Genomic DNA, 22,857 nt, shown 5'->3' with positions numbered 1-22,857 from the left:
CTAGGTAAAGCTTGATGTCTGCCATAGGTATGCATAAGGAGGTGCTCAGCAGTAAGAAAACAATGCAAGACCTGAATACAACTTTCTGCATTCAGACAAATTCCAAGGACATTATTATTAGCTAGGCTAAAACAGTTAAAGAAATAAATAACATATTAGATAATATCCATCCCACCCCTCAAATAATTAATGAGAATTCATACTCATGGGAATGATTAGGAATTTTATTTATTCTAAATGGAAATTTCTCCCATTGTATGAGTAACATTATCATCTTTTCAAGTGGTCTTTCTCATTACTATGCTAGTGAGAAGTCTTTTTCAGGAAGGCAGATTAGATATTCAGGTATTAACCCTTCAGCAGTAACATTTTGTGGCTGAATATACAAGTCACAGTACTCTCATGTTTAGTAAAGTATAAAATGTACTGAAAGTATCAGAATTCTTGTACCTTTCACTGAAATATTTTCTGAAAAAAAAGAGCAATTTTACTGAGACAAAAATGAATGATGTTTAGATAGAGAGTAAGAGGCATTGTGAGAGCAAAGGTAATCTCTACTTAACATTTTCTTGGTTTGTTCAGTCTCTGCAAGACTGCAGCTTTGAAGCCAGTCCTGGTGTAGACAAAATGGAATGCTGTTTCACGAATGCCAACATTTTCTATATATTATAGGATATTCTGCAGAATGCATATGCAGGTTAGATACATAGGAAAGCTTTTAAGGAAGGGATCAGGTCTATTGAATTTCATGTAGCTTCATCTAAGACTTTTTATGATGCTCTCTGCCTTCATGAATAAATTCAGATAAAATGAAGGAGAATCAGGAATGCTTAGTAGTCACATGATCAATTGGCTGCTTATTGAAAGCAGTAACCTTGAAACCTTTCTTGATGGAATGGAAAAATAAATGACTTAACTCATCTCCCAACCTCATTAATCTCTCCTGGGAGAGGCTTTCACCAAATGCACTGCAGAAAGAGATTATTTGGAAAAGAGGAAGACAAGAGATAGTTTGAATCTAATATTTCCTGGGCCTTTCTACACTTGTGAATAACTCAGGCCTTCAAGATAATACTGAGAGAGACAGAGTGGTTCATGAAGGCATGTTGCCTTATGCAAAGTCTCAAAGAGGACTATGGCAATGAGCAGGTGAATTATGTGCCAATTTCTTTAAAAGTCTTTCTGTTGGCATTCAAATTACTCTGACACTGCACCGGAAGACTCGCATGACCAGATGGCCTGTTAACTTCATTATTTACCAGGGTGAGGATGTGAACAATGGTTTGTTTCTTTTAAATTTCCTGGTTACTAGTATTTTTCTAGGCATTTTCAGGTGTCCTAATATACTCTGACCTTGAAATTCTCAAAAAATTAGGAAAATAACACTATTGTATGGCTTCATGCAAGGTCTTCTGCCATCTTCTCTCTTGCAGTCTGAGGGTGAAGGAAACTTCTGAATCTGAGAGCAAATGTCACATGTAGTCTGTCCAAGGAGTCTGTGGTACTTTTTCCATATCTTTGGGATATTTCCGTGTTTTATTTCCTATTTTAATTTCATGCTAAGACCTTTTGTTTGGACTCTACCCCCATATCTGATCTCTTTATTTGGTGATTTATCATACCCATTTCTTTTTGCCTTTAGATGTTCTTCTCACACCTGGATTTTTTGCAGACACTAAAAGTTCATTGCTAATGTTGAGGTTTCTTTGTGCTCACTTCTCTGATTCACTCCTTTTTAACAGTAGCTGCTGTCTTGGACTTTCTGTTTATCATCCCATCTATGTTGTACATCAATAATAAATACAATTATATCTGTAGACAGTTTTATATCTTTGTCTTGTAGATTTACTGAATGCATTGGTAGACAGTTTGCTTTTTGATTTTGGAATTATGTTATTGGCATTTATCCATATCAACATGTAATTTTGGTTTAATTTCTGTAATCAGCGTCTCTACTACAATTTATATGTCCATTCTTCTGTTAAAAGATATTTGAAAACATTTTTGTTATCATAAAGCAATTAAACTCTTATAATAGGTTTCCTTGTAGAGATGTACAAGAGTGATCTGTATCACATATCCAGAAGTAGAATTGCATGGTTGAAAAGGTATGCACATTTATTTGAGCACATTTACTTTGATTGTAGAATTGAGTTGTTGAAATGTATATACATTATGCACGTTTACTTGGCTTTTTGCGATCAAAATGTTCTGTGGAATGTTTGTCCCAATTTATAAACAGTTAAGCACTTTGAAAAGGGTTTTCATTTCTCCAAAGTTTCTCCAGAAATTTTTATTTTTTAAAACCTAAAGACTTTGATAACCCATGAACAGAACTTATACTAGACAAATATAAGTGTATAAATAAAATTACTCAATTTTACACACATACATATATACATATGAATATGTGTGACTATGTATGTACGAAATTGTACATCTCTGTTCATAAAAGTGAGATTTTTTTCCCCTCTTAAGTTCTTATTTGAATAGACTCTTCTTGAACATTTTTTAAAAATTTTTTGAGTAACTTGTTTTCCTTTTTTTCTCATTGATTTTAGGAGTCCTTTATAAATTCTGAATACTAATCATTTGAGTTACATGCTGACAAATATCTTTTCTCAGACCAAGACTTTGTCTTTATTTTTTGTGATGTTTTTGTAGAGTATAAGATTTTAGTTTTAAGGCAGTTAAATTTACTGATCTTTTTCCCCTGTAGAATTTATAATCTTTTTATTTTACTTCAAGAAAATTTTCTACCCAAAGGTCATAAAATATGCTTATACATTTCTTCTAAAAATTGCTAAGTTTTGCTTTACACATTTAACTTTTTAATTCACTGAAATTTACTTTGTTGTGTGAGATTAAATCTAGGACTATTTATTTTCATATGGATAACCAACTGTCCCATGACAATGTATTGAAAGGGATTCACCTTTTTCACATGATTTGTAATGCCACCTGTGCCATATACTAACTTTTGTCACTTCTTCACACATTGAGTTTTTATTGATTCATGGGATCTATTTCTAGGTTCCCCCATGTGTTCCAGAAGCGTGTTTGTTCCTGCCTACACCAGTTCCATGTTCGTTTAACTAACATAGCTTATAGTATAAACCTTCAAATCTGGCTACAGTTGCCTGCATATTACTCCTCAAATTAAGGATTATTTTGGCTATTTTCTGTCTTTTATGCTTCTATACTAATTTAAGGATCAGCTTCTAAATTCCATCAATAACTATTTGTAGACTTGTTAAAAATCTCACTTTTATTTGTAGATTAATTTGAAACAACTGTGTCATCTTTTAGGTGTATTTCTCCAGTTTTCCAAGGTTTCTTTTTATTCTTCCATAATCCCATTCTGTTTCTAGGAAATGGCTTCTCTGTGTTTTGTTTCACACACTCCTAATTGATATTGAGAATAGTATCATTTTCTATTATAGTTTTTATCTGTTCGTTACTTGACTATAAGAATGTTATACGATTTTGTAGTTGACTTTTTACCCTACTGAATTTTTTATTGTTTTCCCATGATTCACTTATATTTTTAATCTTATCTAAATAGGAAGAAATGTTTTTTCTCTTGTACAATTCTTGCTAGTGAGAAAAAAATAAATTAGCCAACATTTGTATTTTGTCCCTCATTTGAAAGAGAGTTCTACTGATTTATCATAAAATATATTAACACTTTTTAAATTAGAAAATTTATATTAGATGAAATTTCCCATTTGTCCCTTGTTTGCCAAGAATTTTTATCATAAATGAATGTCGAGATGAGATAAATGTAGCTATTGTATTTGTTTTATGCCATTTACAGACTAAATTTCAGTATATTAAAAATATAAATATTTTCTTTTTATCATGATTTTTAAACTCTTGATTTTGAGATGATTGTAGCTTTACATGCAGTTGTAGGAACAATGAGAGATCCAAATAGGGTTGACTTGGTTTACCCTAGTGGTATTATCTTGCATAATTATAGCACTACATTACAACCAGGAAACTGACACTGATGCAATCTACCCAACTTATGCATATTTCACAAATTTTTCTGCACTCACATTCCTTTGTATTTAATTCTACACCTGTAGATTTAAATAACCAAAACCACCATAGTCAACATATACAACAACAGTTCCATTACAAACATTCTTCATGTTATATAGTTCCAACACTTTCCCTCATTTCTCTCTAATCTTTGGAAAAATTATAGAGATAGAGAACATATTAGTTATGTCTTGTCATTTAAAGAATGTCTCATAAATGGAGTGATATATTGTGTGACCTCTTGAAATTGACTTATTTTTTCCACTCATCATAATTTCCTTGAGATACACTCAAATTGTTGTCTATATCAATAGTTAATTCCATTTGATCACTGAACAGTATCAATCATATTGATGTAACTCAGTTCATTAAACCATTCACCTGTTGGAGGAAATTTGGGTTGTTTCCAGATTTTTGCTATTCTGTACAAAGCTTCTATGAACATAAGTCTAAGGGTCATACCAACCTGAATAAGCCTGATATCTTCTGGTCTTGGAAGCCAAGGAGGGCTGGCCCTTGATAGTACTTGGATGAAATAAATGTGCATTGAAATCAATATGTACTGGTGTATAAAATAGCTCTAACCTTGCAGTTGACATGTAGGTCATCTACAGTTATCTTAGAGTACATTTATTCACAGAGTAAAGATTAAGTTGTGAAGATGTATTTTTACATTTTATTTTCTCATTAGAAAATATTGCTACTGCATATATTATTTCAATAAAATTATCTGTCTTAATAAGACATATGTAGTACTTTTGTAAATAGACCCACCTGAATCCTTTCAACACCATCTCCACCACAAATGATAATAATTCAATGTATGGTTTTTTGAGGATTCTCAAGTGTTTTTAAAATTTTCATGTGCTCCTTCAGAAGAATGAACTCATTGTCAGTATGAGATGAATGATAGCATTTTTTTAATCTAAGCTTTTGTTAAATATTGTATTATTCATATATGAAGATAATGTAAAGTGGAAAACACACTATGGATATATTTAAAAAACAACTGGAATAAATAGATTTTCAGGGAAAGGAAAAGGGAAAATAGGACAGGTAAGAGAAAAAAAATAGTATAATGTAGAAAATCAGAAGGATCTGGAAGAAAGCATCAGATGGAGGACTTGACAAGGTGCCAGGAGAGGGAAAGCATCATAGAAAAGAAATGATAAGGAAGAGGAAAATGTTGAAAGATTTCTTATGGATAGGTTTTAAGTATATGTGTGAAATAGCCAACATCTTCCATCATCTCAAGGGCAGCGCTGGGTATTACCACAGACACTCTGTGTGGAGTAGGTGTTGCAGTTGGAAGCAGTTTGTGGAAGAAGGAGTGGGAGAGATGACACCAGGTGCAAATGTGTAGGAGAACTACAGAATTACCCAAAACATAAATATAGTAAGATAAAATCAGGAGCAAAGGCAATTCTAGTGAAGGAGGAGAGAAACAAAGGCCATATTGGTGAAATACTCTGTGGCTATATATTAAGGGAAGCACAATTCTTTAGTATACAGAATAAAGGTGACATGACAAGTGTGCTTATATAGTTTGAGGAAAGGAAAGATGCATTCAGCCTCGAAGGTACATGCTATTCCTCTTACTTCTCAGTATGAGTATTGAAATGTGCCTATATTATAAAAAAATTGGTATATTCTCTATAAATAGGATGCTAAATTAAAAATCCTTTTCAGTTTCAAGGGTTTATTTAGGATTCACATGCTTCTCAGTATCTCATAATTATAATCACAATTTAGCTATAGTTACGTTGATTTATAATGAATACAATTTACTCTAGATTTTGCCATGGGTTAAACATAAGACTGGGGCATAGGTTGCCATCTAAGATGTAATATGTTAGGGATAATAAGTGCATGTCCTCTGCTTTCAAACTCCTCATCACTCTGGTGGCCTACCTGAAAGTTCACCTTTGACATTGCCCTGTTTTAGACTATTGTATGTGGGTATACTAATAGTTTAGTACTTACCAGATAAATTTCTATCAATAAAAGGGAAGAGAAAATGAGATGAATGATAGCATCAGTCACGTGAATGGCATTTGAAATTACTCTAGTAAAGATTTGTTTTGTTTACCATTGTATTCACAATACTTTAGAAATACACATTAATTAGTCTAAATCTTGATTGAATGAATGTATAAAGGTGGTGAAGAGGTGTATTTGCAGAATATTATGAATGACAGTTTCATGTAATAACATGAGTGACTCTTCGTATCATCAGAATAAGGAAAAAATATTTTAAAGCAAGGGAGTGGCAAATATAGGATTCAGGCTGAAGGAGAAGCAGAAGTATGAGTTGTTGTCTATGGCAAGAGGAGAATTATTGTTGAGGTTCTAGAATCCATTTAGATAATGGTTCAAGAATGCTTGTTACAATATTACAAGAGATATATGAAAGTACAAAGAGAAACAATGACAGCATATCACTAACCTAAAGATTATTGGATCATAAATTTTCACATTATATAAATGCATTCATACGTGGAAGAAAAGAGAAAGTACTCATAGTTTAGACTGAGGCATACTGAAAACCAACTGTCTACATCATGGTGCTTGCCTTTGGTTAAAAGAATGTGGAAAAGCCGAAAGCCTAAGAGAAGCACCTCTGTGAGTGTATGTAGTGGAAAACACACAGTCCTTTTCATTTTCGGAAGTGAGTGGTATATACCAAAAAACTAGAGTGGAATCTTCTGTTTAAGTAAAAAACAAATTATCTTCTGTCATTGAGACAAATGTGAACCATCTACTTACTGTAGATGTCTCTTTTTGTCAAGATTCTCAGGAGACTCAGGTTTTAATGAGGTGGCTAATAATTGAAAGTTACCATAGCTACAAAGTCTTCCACATTGTTTCCATGACTCTAATTTTCTATTTTTATTTTGTTAGATAATTCAAGGTTTCAGAGAAGTGAGGTCCTCAGGCTTCTGGGTCCCATGTGATAAGAGGAGGCATAAAAGGAAATGTATTGCCAAAGGCACCCTGACACTCTAAGGATTACAATTGTTTTCAATATTAACATTTTCTCTTCGGAATGTTATTGGGATTCCTATGTTGCTTCTGTTTTCCCTTGGCTCTTTTATGCTGGGAGCCATTAGCCAAGTAGGTATGACAATTTATGCTGGACCGGTAGTCAGTGACGGGTATGATCCAATTGCAGTGGTATCAACCTAAGACAGGAGGCTGACGCCTAAAGGTCAGTTTTCCGATGACGGGTAAGAACCATATGTTGAATTGGACAACCTACCAGGCACGGTCCATAAGCCACATTAACCTCACTCCCCCACTGGCACCAAGGCCAAATTTGGGGGCCAACAGAGGTGAGGCAAAGAACCTCACCCCCCCACTGGTGCATAGACCTATCCACAAGTATGGCTGTATGCTGGACCGGTAGTCAGTGACGGGTATGATTCAATTGCAGTGGTATCAACCTAAGACAGGAGGCTGACGCCTAAAGGTCAGTTTTTCCCATGACGGGTAAGAACCATATGTTGAATTGGACAACCTACCAGGCACGGTCCTTAAGCCACATTGCTTGTTGTTTAATTAATCAGAAGGGGGGAGATGCTGGGAGCCATTAGCCAAGTAGGTATGACAATTTCCTTGCCAGCGTACCCCATGTTGCTGACATGTTGCAGTGACATTGAATGTAAGTGACCTTGCTCAAGGACCAAGGCAGATTAGGGTGTTCCCGGTTTTAAGATAATCTTGTTTAGGGCGTTCCCAGTTTAGGTTCCAGGTTTAAGGTTTAAGATTATTCCTGCTGGGAATAGGGCGTATCCTGCTGCCTGAGTTCCCCTTGAGTTCTCACGGGATTCAGATAATATATTTTGGAGATAGAAGCCCAGTGGAGGTGGATTTGGGCAGAGAACGTGGATTTGGGAAGAGAACGTGGATTTCCCCAGAACGTGTTTGTAGACGGCTGGTGTGAGTTCGGGAATAAAGAGTTGCTGTTTGAATCTACAAGCTGTGTGGTGTCTCGTGATTGTGTGCCCAGCCAGACTGCGGCATTTGTGCCCAGCCAGACTGTGGCACTTTTATCTCTGTTTATACCTCTTTTATTGTAGCTGTGTTCTTGGTGATTTTGCCAATGCATGGCATTCCTGGTGATATACTGCAAGCCTCCAGGAGCCTTGTACATGTGGTAGGGGTATCTTCAGGCATATGGGGCTTATCTTCAGAGGTCTTTTAGTGTGTGTATTTAAACAGTCCTACCAAATGCCAGTATCTTCCTCTAAGTTCAGTTTATAACTTGTGTAAGTGAAAATGTCTCTGATGTGGCTGACTTGAGTTATGGTTTAGAGATTTCTACACCTTGATTGACTGAAAATCAGGGGTTAGGCCCATAGCTTTAAAAAACTATTCATTTGAATTAAATACATTCCTTCTTGAAAGAGTGAGTGGATTTTCTGTTTTTCTGATAAAATCCTCACTGATAAAATAATGGATATTTATATATTGTTTGTTGATTTCCAAGCATTATTTGTCATGGTATTTTATGTTTAAGGCATATTTTATTTATTAATTTTGATTTTTAAATCATTCAAATGTCAAACTAGTGAAGAGATATAACATAAAGATACATGTGCTCTCTTATGTACATTTTTTTCTATATTCACCCTAGCAACATGTAAAAATTTACAATATATATTTTGGTTTACCTTTTGTGTTTTCTATTTGCAAATACCAGAATTTAGTTTAAAGACCTGAAGATGTAAAAAATAAAAGTATTATATATATGGTATATATTCTGTAGATTGAACATCTAATATGAAGTTCTAAGAAAAATGGTTAAATTATTATGAAAATACAAAGAAAGCGTTTTCTAGACTGCAAGATATTGTTAGTTATGGAGTCTAAAAGGCTCATTGGATATTCAGCAAAATGACCTAGTTAAAGGCATATGAAAACACCAGAGATAATACCAGTGATATTGAGAACCTAGACATTTCAGAAAGAAATAACAAATTACATGTGAAGAACTTAGCATAAGAATTGTATCAGACTTATCAGAAGCAATATTAAAAGCAAAAGACAATTAGATAATGCTTTAACAATTCTAAGGGAAATGATTCTATCACATATTTTTATACCTAGCATAAGTATCAGTCAAGTGTGAAGGTAATGTTGAGCTTCTTCATACTCTTTCTTAGGTAACCATTAGAAGATGTGCTCCATCAAAATAAAGATAAATAGTGAAGATAAGGAATTATGGAAACAAGGGGTCCAACATAGGAAAAAGAATAGAAGTTCTATGAAGCATAGTTTTATTGTTGCAGATTTAGTAAACAGTCAGGCCAGATAAGAACAGGACACAAGAAAGAACATAGAGCTGTCAGGTTACCTGAAGTTTGATGTCAGGATACAAAAGATTTGAAGAAAAATAAGGAGATAGAAAGATAAGGTAGATACTCTGAGAAATATATAAAAAAAAACATATAGAAAGGAAGATACAGAAACATAGCACACAAACCACCAATGAACAAATATACATATTCATATTAATGAAAATATTAAATATGAATTTAACTAAAACTATAATATTAAAATTGGGAAAACAGGAGAAAGGGCAGGAGACAAAGGGAGGTGAGTTTACTGCTGGTTTCCATGAGCAGTATTTTGACAAAGGTAAATAAGAATTGATAGGGATGAGTCCAGCCGTAAACAACACTATCATAAATCATTTTACTTCTCTAAATAATTCAGAAGATTATCATTATAAACAGAGCTGCTGGTTGCAGGCTTTCTACTTAGGGAGACTGTCTCATATGACAATAAAGCCTAAGACAGTGAGGGTCACCTCATGCTCAGTGCAACATGTCACTCATGCTCTATTACTGGCTTTTAGGTGCATTTCTGAATGGAAGGCAGTCTGTACTTGAACTCTGAAGAATTTCACAAAACAGAATGTCCAGGCTTGAGTGTATGCCTCATACATTTTCCTCAGATTCTTCTGGCTACTACTTTCTGTTTCAAGCATCTTCATAAAGTAAATGCTGCTTAGAAAATCCTAAAGGTCAAATACTCCAAATTCTGTCTGACTCTAGGATCAAGATCTGAATAATTCTAAGGCCTCTCTTGTTATTTTCCTTTTCAAACTCTCTCTCTCTCTCTCTCTCTCTCTCTCTCTCTCTCTCTGTGTGTGTAATTAAAATTTTCCATGTTAATTTTATTTAAAAATAAATAAACCCTAATATTGTAAAACTATGGGTAAAGATAATGTTTTTTTTTTTTTTTTTTCTTGCTTGGTGTATATTGAAACACAGTTTCAGGTAGAAGATCAATATAGTATTACTCCTTTGTCCACATTTCTCATTAATGACTTGGAGTAACTCTCAGCTGTCCTTTGATCAATGATTTTTTTTTTTTTTTAGAAGGAAAAGTGTATTTGAGGGCTCACAGTTTCAGAAGTCTTAGTTCATAGAAGGCCTCTCCATTTCTCCCATCTTGAGGTGAGGCTGAACATCATGTTGGAAGAGTGTGACAGACAGACCAGGAACTGGGAAATTTCCAGGCATGATTTATATGTGTCTCTCATTTCCTTTTTAAGCCCTCTTTAACAGGCACAGAAAAGCAACAGTAGCAATAGCATCAAAAGACAAAGAGTGATTTGGGGTAGACCTCATCTAAATCTGACCCCTGCTGACCTTGCCTTGAGCAAAGTAAAAGCTCACCTTTTCCCATCTTCCTCCTTGCATCTAAGTTTTTGGTGGGACCCTAGAAAATTTATCAAAGAATAATACCCACCAAAATGATTTCTGGATTAATTTCTAGATTCCTAAGTAACATCTAACACCTTTGTGTACAGGTATATATATTTTTTTGAGTCACATACTTTTTCTACTCAGGGTAAATTTTCAGTTTAATTCCTCTACATGTGGAAATAATGTTCTGGAATTGAAAAGCTCTCATTGCTTCCTCAAACTATTTAATGGTTGAGAATTTAACTAGCATAGTAGGAATTTTGTCATCACTCAGAAAGACCAGAAGTGTGTCATCTGAGTTATTTACTTAGCTCCTTGCTCTCTGTCTTAGCTTGAGGATAATGAAGTTTGGTAGTAATGCAATGAAATGATCTCTTCTACCAACCATTATAAGTCTTATCATATAAACTGCATTTGATGTCCATCACATTCCACTATTCTTGCTAATCTCCTGCCCCCTCCCTTTCCCTCCCTCCTCTCTTTCCTATCTAGAATTCATCTATTCCTCCCATGCTCCCCCTCCCTACCCCACTAAGAGCCAGCCTCCTTACATCAGAGAAAACATCAGGCATTTGTTTTTTGGGGACTGGCTAACTTTACTTAGCATTTTCTTCTCCACTGCCATCCATTTTCCTGCAAATGGCATGATTTTATTCTCTTTTATTCTGAGTAAAATTCCATTGTGTCAATGTGCCACATTTTTTAATCCATTCATCCACTGAAGGGCATCTAGGTTGGCTCCACAGTTTAGCTATCGTGAATTGTGCTGCTATTAACTGCATTTGAAAACCTTAGAGTTCTTCAGGAATTTCACACTGAACCAGTCAAAGTATCTCTAAGTTTTCCTGCGATTTCCTTTCAAATATTTAAATACGATTTTTTTACTCCTTTGTAGATTTAAGTAAACACTTCTTACATAGCAGTGACCTTTGCTGCTGTGATTCAAGTATAAACATTATGGCTTTCAAGCTTGTTTTAATATTGGTTTTGGCTTACAACTAAATATTAGCATGTTTTAGTTATCTATTTGTTACATAGAAAGCTTTTGAATCTTTTTTTTTTCTTTTTCTTTAAAAATAACTTTTCCTAGATTAATTTACCTTTGTACTCCTCCTAAATTATCCCTTCCAATAGATGCCATTTTCATTCCATGTTTTGAAATGCAAACATAAAGCTGCCTCGTATTTGTAAAAGCTCCTATACTCCTATACCATAGCAAGTGACTTGGTTCCATCTTCAATTTTCAGGTAAGATCATACACTGATTATATTATATAGCCAACTATGGATTGCAATTTCCTCTTAGTAAGAAAGTTGATTTAACCAGTCAATAAGTAAATAGGTAAAAATCTTCTCATTTCATTTGATATAAGTTTAATAAATGAAAGGAATATAACCCTATTGGCACTGAAAACATAGGATAGAGTGCCAGTCACAAAATTAATGGGGAAGAATTAGACCATGGTCCAATTGCCTCCCTCCTTTAATTATCACTCACTCTCAGACTGCCCCTCTTGGAATGCCTATGCTCTGCATTGGACTGGTGCATTATTGCTATATAGTTTTTACTTTCTCGGATAATTTTTGCCTTCAATGTTGTATGATCAGTCTATAGATTAAGGGAACATGAAGCAGTAATGAATGGTAATAGTGGCTCATCAAACAGTGTCTTTGATCATGAGATTAGGGCCTGGTATTCTCTTGGTCTTTCAGAATCCTCACAGGCATAGAGACCTCAGACCTGAAGTAGAAGGACTGATGCCAACCTTCACAGACACCACAAGCTGAACTTCCCAGTGTTTTCGTTTTCGGATGAAATTTTGAACAAAATAAGAATATAAGAATGTCTTATCTTTAAATTGTCCTCAGAGAAATAATACATCTTAGGTGAAATAAATTTTGGGAGATGTTGCAAAGAGGACAGATATGATACTCCCATGCACACACAAATTTGAGAAACAACATGATGAATATAAATGTCAAGTATAATCTGTCCTAGCTAATAATAAATAGTATGCCCTATCCTAGATAATAGGTGTTTATTTCAATAAAATAGTATTTTAAATAACTGTTTATCATGAGCATGGTGGTGCATGCCTGTAATCCCAGTGGCTCAGGAGGCTGAGGCAGGAGGATCAAGAGCTCAAAGCCTGCCTCAGCAACAGTGAGGTGCTAAGCAACTCAGTGAGACCCTGTCTCTAAATAAAATACAAAATAAGACTGGAGATGTGACTCAGTGGTTGAGCACTGAGTTCAATCCTCCATAATCCCTCCCCCCAAAAATGTTTATTCCCTGCCCCAAAGTGACAAACATCAGAGATTTAATGGAGATTTTTTAACATTCACTTGTTCATCCAATAGTTATTGCTTGTTGGTCAAATCCTTAGCTATTGAACATGCAGCTGTGGAAAAACCAACGTAGTCCCAGGCCTTAAGAAGCTTATGGGGTATATTGATGGTATATATGGCTTTATTGTTTTTTGTAACCCAAGTAAGAAAAATATTCCAGCTGATACATACTTACTTCATATCTACTGAATACAGTGTTACAATGGTCAACACTTTCCAACTAACTAATCTTCATAAGTGAAACCACTGAAGGTTAGATAACAAAATTTTTCTAAGACAAACTAAAGGATGCAGGGTGTATAGTCATGTCTAGGAATTTAATCTAGGTACAGATATAGCTCAGTTAGCATTTCTAAATGGTTGATGCAAGCATAATAAAAAGAACAATTTAAGATTGATAGGTATTACATTTTTTGATTCATTTTTTTCTTGCTTCTATATTTCTGTGTCAAAGTAATTATTTTGACTATTGAGATTCTTGGTTTATTGAGTTTATTATAAATTAACATCCATTAATTAAACATTTTTTCACTGGATGAATTGTTTTTGTAGTTATTGTAATTTTGTATATCTTCAGAGCCCATATTTACTCATGCTTTGCTTAAAAATGGTGGAGATCACACGGTAGACAGTTCCTCTCTGTTTTCTGGTAGCAGAAAAACAAATTCTGAGTCTTTATTGAAAGACCTAGGAGTACTGTGTAAACATAAAAATACTAGAAATAGATTATATCCTCCTTTCTGTTCTTTATTTTCTTGCATTAGTTTGATGCAGATTAAAGATTGTCTTTCCTAAGATTGTAAAGCTATTTTCAGAACTTCTGATGAACATATTTCCAAGACATAGATTTGTTCATAGATGTACCAAAGAAAAAGGATGCTGTTAGGTAGAAAGAAAATAAAATTGCATCTAATTGGTAAAGGATGAGGACTCATCACCATATGATAAACTGAAGTTCTGAGAGGAGGATCATGTGGTAGGATTAAGTTCAAGAAAAAAAAAAAACATTAAGTGACTTTCCTCTTTTCTTACCTAAGTTGATGGCACTGAGGTGATAAGTATTAACATTGTTCTGGGACTCCCATGATATGCACCTCAGCTTCAAGCATCTGCAGTTTTGATGCCTTTGAATATCTATTTTGCCTTCAGAAGATGGAGTTCTCTCTTCTGGTTGGATGCTCTATATAGAACCTGAAGAATTTTCAACTATGATTTAAATAGTTTTTCATTCTTTTGTTTTAATTTATTGAAGCCCTTAAGTTAGTCTTAAGGTAGTCTATAAGAATTTGTACAAAAATCTCAGTTCTCTGCTATATGATGTCTGAAGGACTTCATCTTGCAGGAATAAATGAAATGATTGGGTAGCAGAAGTCAGTGGTGAGCTGGAACTGGCTTGCATTGTTCTCAAGAGCTGTTGTGCACCTGCCTTCCCAGCTTGGCATTAGTTGCTTCATGCTGGTAACTTGACACATGCCATGCTAGGGGAATTTACACCAGAGAAATAAAAAAATAACTTTACAAATCAGGGATCTTATGTTCTTATTTTGGCACAGAGAGCCTGCTGTTAAACATTTACTAGTGCAGTAATGGAAAAGAAGAACTTTCCTCATCTCCTGCACGCAACTAGTGGCCATCAGTTTATTTTTATTATTACGTGGATATCTCAGCACAAGTGTAGCACCAGTGACTGTGATTTGCGCCAGTTTCCCGTAGCTGTAAAAGCAGCCATAGTGGTAGTGGTAGTGGGAAAATCTGAGTATTGCCATTCCAACTCCAGTGTGCAATCTTATTTGTTAACACCAGTGAGGAATGATTTGAGCACGAAAATGCTAATCCCTATTCTTATCATTCCTTCTGCTCCTTGTTTTCAGAATAACTGCATAAACACTTTCAGATCAACAGAATATTACCACCAAATCCCTAGAGTATTTACTCTACAAACAGTTGATTTCCTCTTTAAATGATAATATTTTATTTCTTTGGGGGAGAAATCACCCATAAAAATCTTCCACCATCATCTAGATTACCATTACTCTATAGAATGTTCTGCATTGATATAAATGTTTTGTATTTAAAGTGGGTTCTGAACAACTGGAATGTAGTATGAAAGAGGAAGCAAGGTTGAAATTAATTGAATTGGAATTGAAATAGCCACAGTGACTAATGAATATGTTTACTTTTATGTGCAAATTAATCTAGACATAGGTTTATCACCTTTTCTATGAATTTGTTTTTATTCATTACTTGATCCTCATTTTTCCCCTTTAAAAAGTCTTTTAACAGAATATATATTTTTAACAGAATATATATTTTTAACAGAATATATATTTTTAACAGAATATATATATATATATATATATATATATATATATATATATTTAACAGAATATATATATATAACCTTGGGGTTGTTTTTGGCTATGCTTACAAAGGGAATATGTACTCTATCAGTTTTGAGATTCAACTCTGTGTATCTAGACTCAGAATACTTGCTTACCAATAGAAAATGTTGTTAAGTGATTCCATTTCAAATAAGTTGGAAATGTTATGTGCCTTTTCTAGTTGGGAATCAATGTATTAATCTGTTTGAAAGTTTCAAAGAGATATTTGAATTAGATTACAGATTTTGCACATGTGTAAGTGTAATAGTCTAGGCCAGACTATTTATTAGCTTCTGTTCCCAAATTTTATTCAATAAGAATTAAATGGAATTTGCAAATGATCTCCTAAAATAGATTAGAAATCAACTAATATATATGGAAACATATTTTAAGAAAAAAAATCAGAACTACCAACATAAATAAAGAAATTTGATTTTTAAAGCACCTACTCTATGCCAAACATTGTACTAATTGATTTCAGAGCTATAATCAGATTTAAACATTTAAATCTCAAATTTCAATATAGAAAATGAGGAACAGTAAGTGACTTGTTTATAGTAAAACAGGATTTGGAACAGAGGTTAAGTAGCACTGAATGCATGTTTTTGCCAAGTGCTAAAGGACTTTATGTTAAAAGAAATATAGCTAGAGCTGTGAACCAAGCATACTCTTCACCATGGCATAAACTATTTACACAATTATCAGAATTTTAATTGCCAGAATTTTAAAGACTGTTGCCATTTTATTATTAACATTGTGGTGATCAGATTTTTAAAGTTTAATATTGTGTGGGATAATAAATTATCTGTCAGCTATTTATTCCTAGAATAATATTTGTAATAATGGATCTTCCATTATTACATTTTGATTACATTTGATATTACATTACATTTGATATTACATTTCAAATGAGGTTAGCAGATGAAGGCACTTTATTTTGTATGCTTAATTATTTAATATACTTTTGTATTATAGTTTTGCAATATAATTTATTTAAATTCTGTTGTATTTGGATGAAAGATAATTTGTAAAGGATGTTGTCATGCATGGTTTTGAAATTTTTCCTTCTTTTAAAATTGTGAAGAGGCAGAGTTGGTATTTGACTTTTAATTCATCCTTGAAAAAATCTAAAAAAGTCCTAAATATGACATCTTTATGACTCATAACTTCATGGAATTGTTTTTTAAAGGTTATTTTGCTTAATGTCATGTATGCTGGCACTACATAATTCTATAAATTTTAGAATGATGACATTATCTGGTCTTTGGTATTCTACCATGTCTTATTTAAATTTTTAAAATCATTTATTTTTCAGAAGAAACATAATATTCTTCTAAAATTTATGTAGCAAACTCATTCATTATAAATATTTATATTGTATCCAAAGGATAGCTTTGTTCATATTGTTCATAATTGCTAAGCAGATTACATGTGATGATAACTTATGAAATCAATCATTGACCAAGCCCCAGTTTAGGGATGTCAGAAATAAGTAGAAATTTGGCCATTAGACCTTGCCTTAATTGGCAGATTTGGCCCAATGGCAAAGCCAAATCTAAATCTCTGCACATTACTACTTGGGATCTAAATCAAATCCACTTTTGTTTTCACCACTAGTACATCTTTTCTGTATCTGTCTTGGAAGGCAGACAAATTTAATGAATTTTTGTTTAAAATGTTGTATCTTAAAGAATTGATAAAATAGAATACATAAGGAGGAGAATGAATGGTGAAACCATTTAATAAGTGAAATAAATTGCAATATAAATAGAATAATAGTGTTTCTCATTCAAGAGGAATAAAGAATTTTCTTAGCACTTCCTTTCTCACTGTTTACTTTTCTAGGAAAGTAAAGTGGAGATTTGGTTTTAGCATAGTGAAGGAAACTATAAAATGCTATTATTCTACTTATATTAGCTTCCTATTTATGCACATATTCAATACTTCTTGTCATATTTTCTTGCATCTATGAAATGTATCCTTGCTGAAGGTCATTCATTAATAGTTCCTGTAATGAGGGCCTGCTCTACTATATTTGTTTTTTTCTCCCTTTATTTTTGAAGTATATATTTTGCTGGATCTAGAGTTCCTGGTTGAGAGTTACATTTTTTTTTTCAGCACATTGAATATATCACGCTATTTTCTTGATTTTATTGTCTTTGGCAAACCATCCCCCTTTCTATTGGTCATTCTATGAAGATAACTTATTTTTCCTTCTAGCTGCTCTTAAGTTGTTCTAATAGTTTTTTTATTTTATTTTCTGCAGTTTTTACTAGAATAGAAATAAATATGTATGGATTTATTCTTGTTTACAAAAGAGACAGACATCTAAGAAAAGGATGATGCCTGGAAAATTCTGGTACCTCTGAAGTGCAAAGTGAAACTGGTTCTGGAACATTAAAAAAGAAAAAGTCCAGGGCATAGCTGAGGCTCCTGTACAGGGTTATTCCTTGGGTTACATTTACAGGAGTAGCAAGCAAGAAAGGAATAAGACCCTTCTCTTCTCCATTTGCCTTTCAGGGTCTCTAAAGTCTTTCCAATTTGTGGAGCAGAAAAAGAATCATGCCTCCTAAGGAAAAATGTGGTTTGCAGATTTTTAGCTTCAGCATTAAAAGTCAGAGGAGATAAGGGAGGACTTGGTTTATACCAGGTTGCCAGCCTTTTCACCTTCAATAAGCCCAGGACTTTTGTTCTCCCAGCTCAGTAAGGTCACCAATAGTTTTGCAGTTATATTTGAAATTAGAGATACCCCCAGGGTTATTATGGTTAAAAGTCTGGATTTATATCTACAGACTCTTATATTTTCATAATTTTATTTTTTCCCAATAACTCTCATCTTTTTTTTATTAGTTGAACATGCCAATACAATGATCTTGACATATCACGCATTTGAATCAAATGGGGTATAATTTCTCATTTTTCTGAGTGTACCGCTTGTTAGTTTGTTGATGATTTAAAGTAACATTTAAAAAATTAATTCACTGAGGTTTTACAATTTTCCTTGGTATATGGGTTGATCCTAATAGCCAGATGCAGAAGTCCTTAGTTTGCCTCACAACTATAATTGGAAAAGGATATTTGTTTGTCTTTGCTTATGCCTTAGCTTACCTACAGAGTTGACATCCTCTAAAACAAATTTATGTATATTTAAATGGTGTAACTTACCACCCTTGCTGAACAGCAAATTACAGGCTAAAGTAATTTGAATTGTAAAGTTGACTTCTTTCATTATACTCACCTATTAGCAGTTATTCCTGTGACTACAGTAAACAATGTAGGATGCTTTGCAACAACGTGGATTGAACTGTAGATCATTCTGTTAAGTGAAGTAAGCCAGGCATACAGAACAACTGCCACATGATTTCACTCATGTGAATCCACAAAAGCTGGGCTCATAGCAATTGAGAGTAGAATTGTGGTGGTTACCAGAGGCCAGGGTGTGATGGGAAGGACTATCACTGGGTACAAAGTTACAGTTAGATAGGAGCAGAAAGTGCACAGTGACTACAGATAACAGTAATGTACTCTGTATTTCAGAAAGCCAGGGGAAAGAATTTTGAATGTATTCATGACAAAGAAATAATAAATGTTTGAGGAGACATGTTTCACCTCATTTAACATTAGACAATGTATTCATGTATCAAAACATTATCTGGTTCCACATTAGTATGTATAATTTTATGTTTTACATATATTAAACTAAAATAAAGCATTTTTAAGTAAATATTTTCTAGAACTGGTGATAAAGTGCCTCATAAGTTTCCAAGTCTTAATTGTAAAATTCAATAAAAAGTTAAATTATATTTTTATTATTCCTGTTGGTTTCCCATAGATACTCATTATGTAAAGTTTTAACATTTCCATAAGTATTTCTTTGTACTTCTGGAAAATTGGAAATTTGTTCTTTTCTTACTTGTGAAATTGCAGGTTTGCATCCTAATTTATTGTTAATCTTATGTTACATGTTTCCACGGGCAGCTGTGCATGCTTGGTTTTTGCCTATTGTAAATAATTAGATGTTCCTCAAGCCTTTGTAAATATTCTTAAGTGGGTTTAAATCATATTTTAGAGATGATGCCACTATAACATTGTCCTCCAGGGTGAGGTAAATATCACAGAAAGGTGTTTCAAGAATTTTCTATGCTAATTATAAATCATTTCCTCTCATCAAAGTCAAAAGACTTTACTGATATTTTCAACTGGGTCAGAAAACTTTTGTCTCCAATGTTGGCTAATACACTGTAGGCAGATATAGGTAATTGGTTCATGGAGTGTTAAAGTCAAATTTGCATCTAGAACTTTTGTCTTGTGCTCTTGCACATGGGTATCTTGTGCTCAAAGAGACTGTGTGTCTCACTGAGGCTCGCTTAGACACCTCTGACTTTGTGGAGAAGGATAGAGTTTGAAATCTAATCTATCAAAGTCCCTTCTTATAGCAGTAGTTTCGTAGATTTAAGGAGAAAATTTAAACACATTTATTTTTTATTTTCCTATTGATGATTTAGTGACTAAATTTCTTTTTGTAACTTTTTGAAATGTTCAATCATTTCACTTTTTATTCACTAATTTGCCTAAAGAAACAAAGATCAAATGAGCACCCAGTGTTATTCACTGGCACTCTCCAGACCAGGCCTTTTCTCTATTGTCTGTCATTTGTCCTCAAGATCATTAATGACAAATGAAAAGAAGTAGCAAATACTGATAAAAATCTTAGCCTAATATTCTTTCAATAGAGAAGTGGTCAAAACCAGATACAGAGAAAAACCAAACTAATAAAATTGGAGATGAAAGGGGAGAAATCACCACAGACATCTCAGAAATCCATCAGACCATTAGGGCCTATTTTGAAAACTTAGACTCCAATAAATTGGAAAACCTTGAAGAAATGGATACATTTCTGGGCAAATAAAATCTGCCAAAACTGAATCAAGAAAACACAGAAAATCTAAACAAACCAATAGACTGTAATGAGATACAAGTAGTGATAAAGAGCCTTTCAACAAGAAAAGCCCAGGACCAGATGGATTCTCAAATGAATTTCACAAAACCTTTAAGGAAGAACTAAAGCCAATTCTCCTCAAATTATTCCATTAAATAGAAAGGGGTGGAACACTTTGAAATTCATTCTATGAAGCTAGTATAACACTCATACCAAAACCAGATAAGGGTACATCAAGGAAAGAAAACTATAGAATAATGATGAGCTTCGATACAAAAATACTTAATAAATTTTTGGCAAATTCTGCTCAACAACAATTAAGAGGATTATACACCATGACCAGCTTGGTTTTATTCCAGAGATGCAAGAATGGTTTAATATTTGCATAAATGTATACATTAATGAAATGAAATGTGTAAAATGTAATTCATCACATTCACAGAATTAAGAACAAAAATTAGTAATTTCAAAAGATGCAGAGAAGGCCTTTGACAAAAGTCAGTACCCATTCATGATAATAACATTGAAGAAACTAGGGATATAAGGAACCTACTTCAATATCATAAGGCTATACATGAAAAATCCAAAGCCAACCTCATAGTAAATGGAAAAACTGAAAGCATTTCCTTTAAAATCTGGGACAAGACAAAGATGTCTATTCTCACCACTCTTGTTTAATACAGTGGTAGAAATTCTATCCAGAGCAATTAGGCAAACAAAGGAATAAAAATAAGAAAGGAAGAAGTTAAATTATTACTGTTTGCAGCTGATATGATTCTATTTTAGAAGATCAAAGAACTCTACCAAAAGACTGATAGAGCTAATAAACAAATTTGGCAAAGTAGCAGGTTACGAAATCAACATACAAAAATCAATACCTTTCCAATATATCAACAATGAATCTGCTGAGAAGTCAGGAAAAATTTTTCATTCACAATAGCCTGAAACAACACCACCAACAACAACACTCCCCCGCCCCCGCCAAACCCCCTGGATAAAAAGAAAACCTAGGAAAAAATAAATCTAACCAAGGAGGTGAAAGACCTCTACGATGAAAACTATAGAACACTGAAAAAAGAAAGTGAAGAAGATCTCAGTAGATGGAAAGACAGCCACTGCATGGATAGGCAGCATTTCTATTGTTAAAATGGCTATCCCACCAAAAGTAATATACAGATTCAATGCAATTCCCATCAAAATAACAATGACATTCTTCATAGAACTAGAAAAAATAGTCCTAAAATTCATTTGGAAGAATAGAAACCTAAAATAGCCAAAGCAATTTTAAGTCAAAAGCAATGTTGGAGGTTTCACAATACCTGACTTCAAATTATACTATTGAGCCAGAGTAAAAAAAACTGTATGGTTCTGGCATAAAAACAGATACATAGATCAATGGTACAGAATAGAATACACAGAGACAAACACCCATATCTGCAATGATTTGATCCCTGACAAAGGTGCAAAAAACATACATTGGAGAAAAGATAGACTTTTTAATAAATGGGCTGGGAAAACTGATTATGCATATGTAGAAGAATGACACTCAGCTCTTAACTCTCTCCCTGCACAAAAATCAACTCAAAATAGATTGAAGACCTTGGAATTAGACCAAACACTATGCAACTCTTAGAATAAAATGTAGATCAACATTCTGGCTTTTAGGCACAGGCAAGGACTGTCTCAATAGAACCCCTAAAGCTTTGGAAATAATGTCAAGAATTAATTAATGGGACAGCATCAAATTTAATAGCTTCTGCACAGAAAAGGAAACAATCTGGAATGTGAAGAGAAAACCTATAGAATGGGAGAAAGTCTTCACTGGTTACTCTTCTGACAGAGGATTAATATCTAGAATATATAAAGAACTCAAAAAACTTGATACCAAAAAGTAAAATAACCCAATTAATAAATGGGCAAATGAACTATATAGATATGCCTCAGAAGAAGAATACAAATGCTCAACAGATACATGAAAAGATGTTCAACATCATTAGCAATAAGGAAATGCAAATAAAAACTACACTGAGATTTCATCTGATACCAGTCAGAAAGTTAGTCATCCAGAATACAGAGAATATAAACATTGGAGAGGATGTGGAGAAAAAGGAACATATTTACACTGTTGGTGAAACTGTAGATTAGTACAACCACTCTGGAAATCAGTATGGAGTTACCTCAAATGATTAGGCATGGAACCCCCATAAGAGCCAGCTATACCACTCCTCAGTATTTATCCTGAGGAATTCAAGTCATCTTACTAAGTGACACATTCACACCCATGTTTATAGCAACACAATGCACAATAGTAAAACTATGAAACCAGCCTAGGTGTCCATCAATGGATGAATCCATAAAGAAAATGTGGTATACATATACACAATGGAATTTTATTTGGCCATAAGATATAAAATTATGACATTTTC

Source organism: Marmota monax, unplaced genomic scaffold, assembly GCF_021218885.2.
Source record: "Marmota monax isolate L192 unplaced genomic scaffold, Marmota_monax_Labrador192_F-V1.1 WCK01_AAM20220418_F8-fsc00139, whole genome shotgun sequence".
Classification (NCBI taxonomy): domain Eukaryota; kingdom Metazoa; phylum Chordata; class Mammalia; order Rodentia; family Sciuridae; genus Marmota; species Marmota monax.
Note: the sequence above shows the minus strand (reverse complement) of the source record.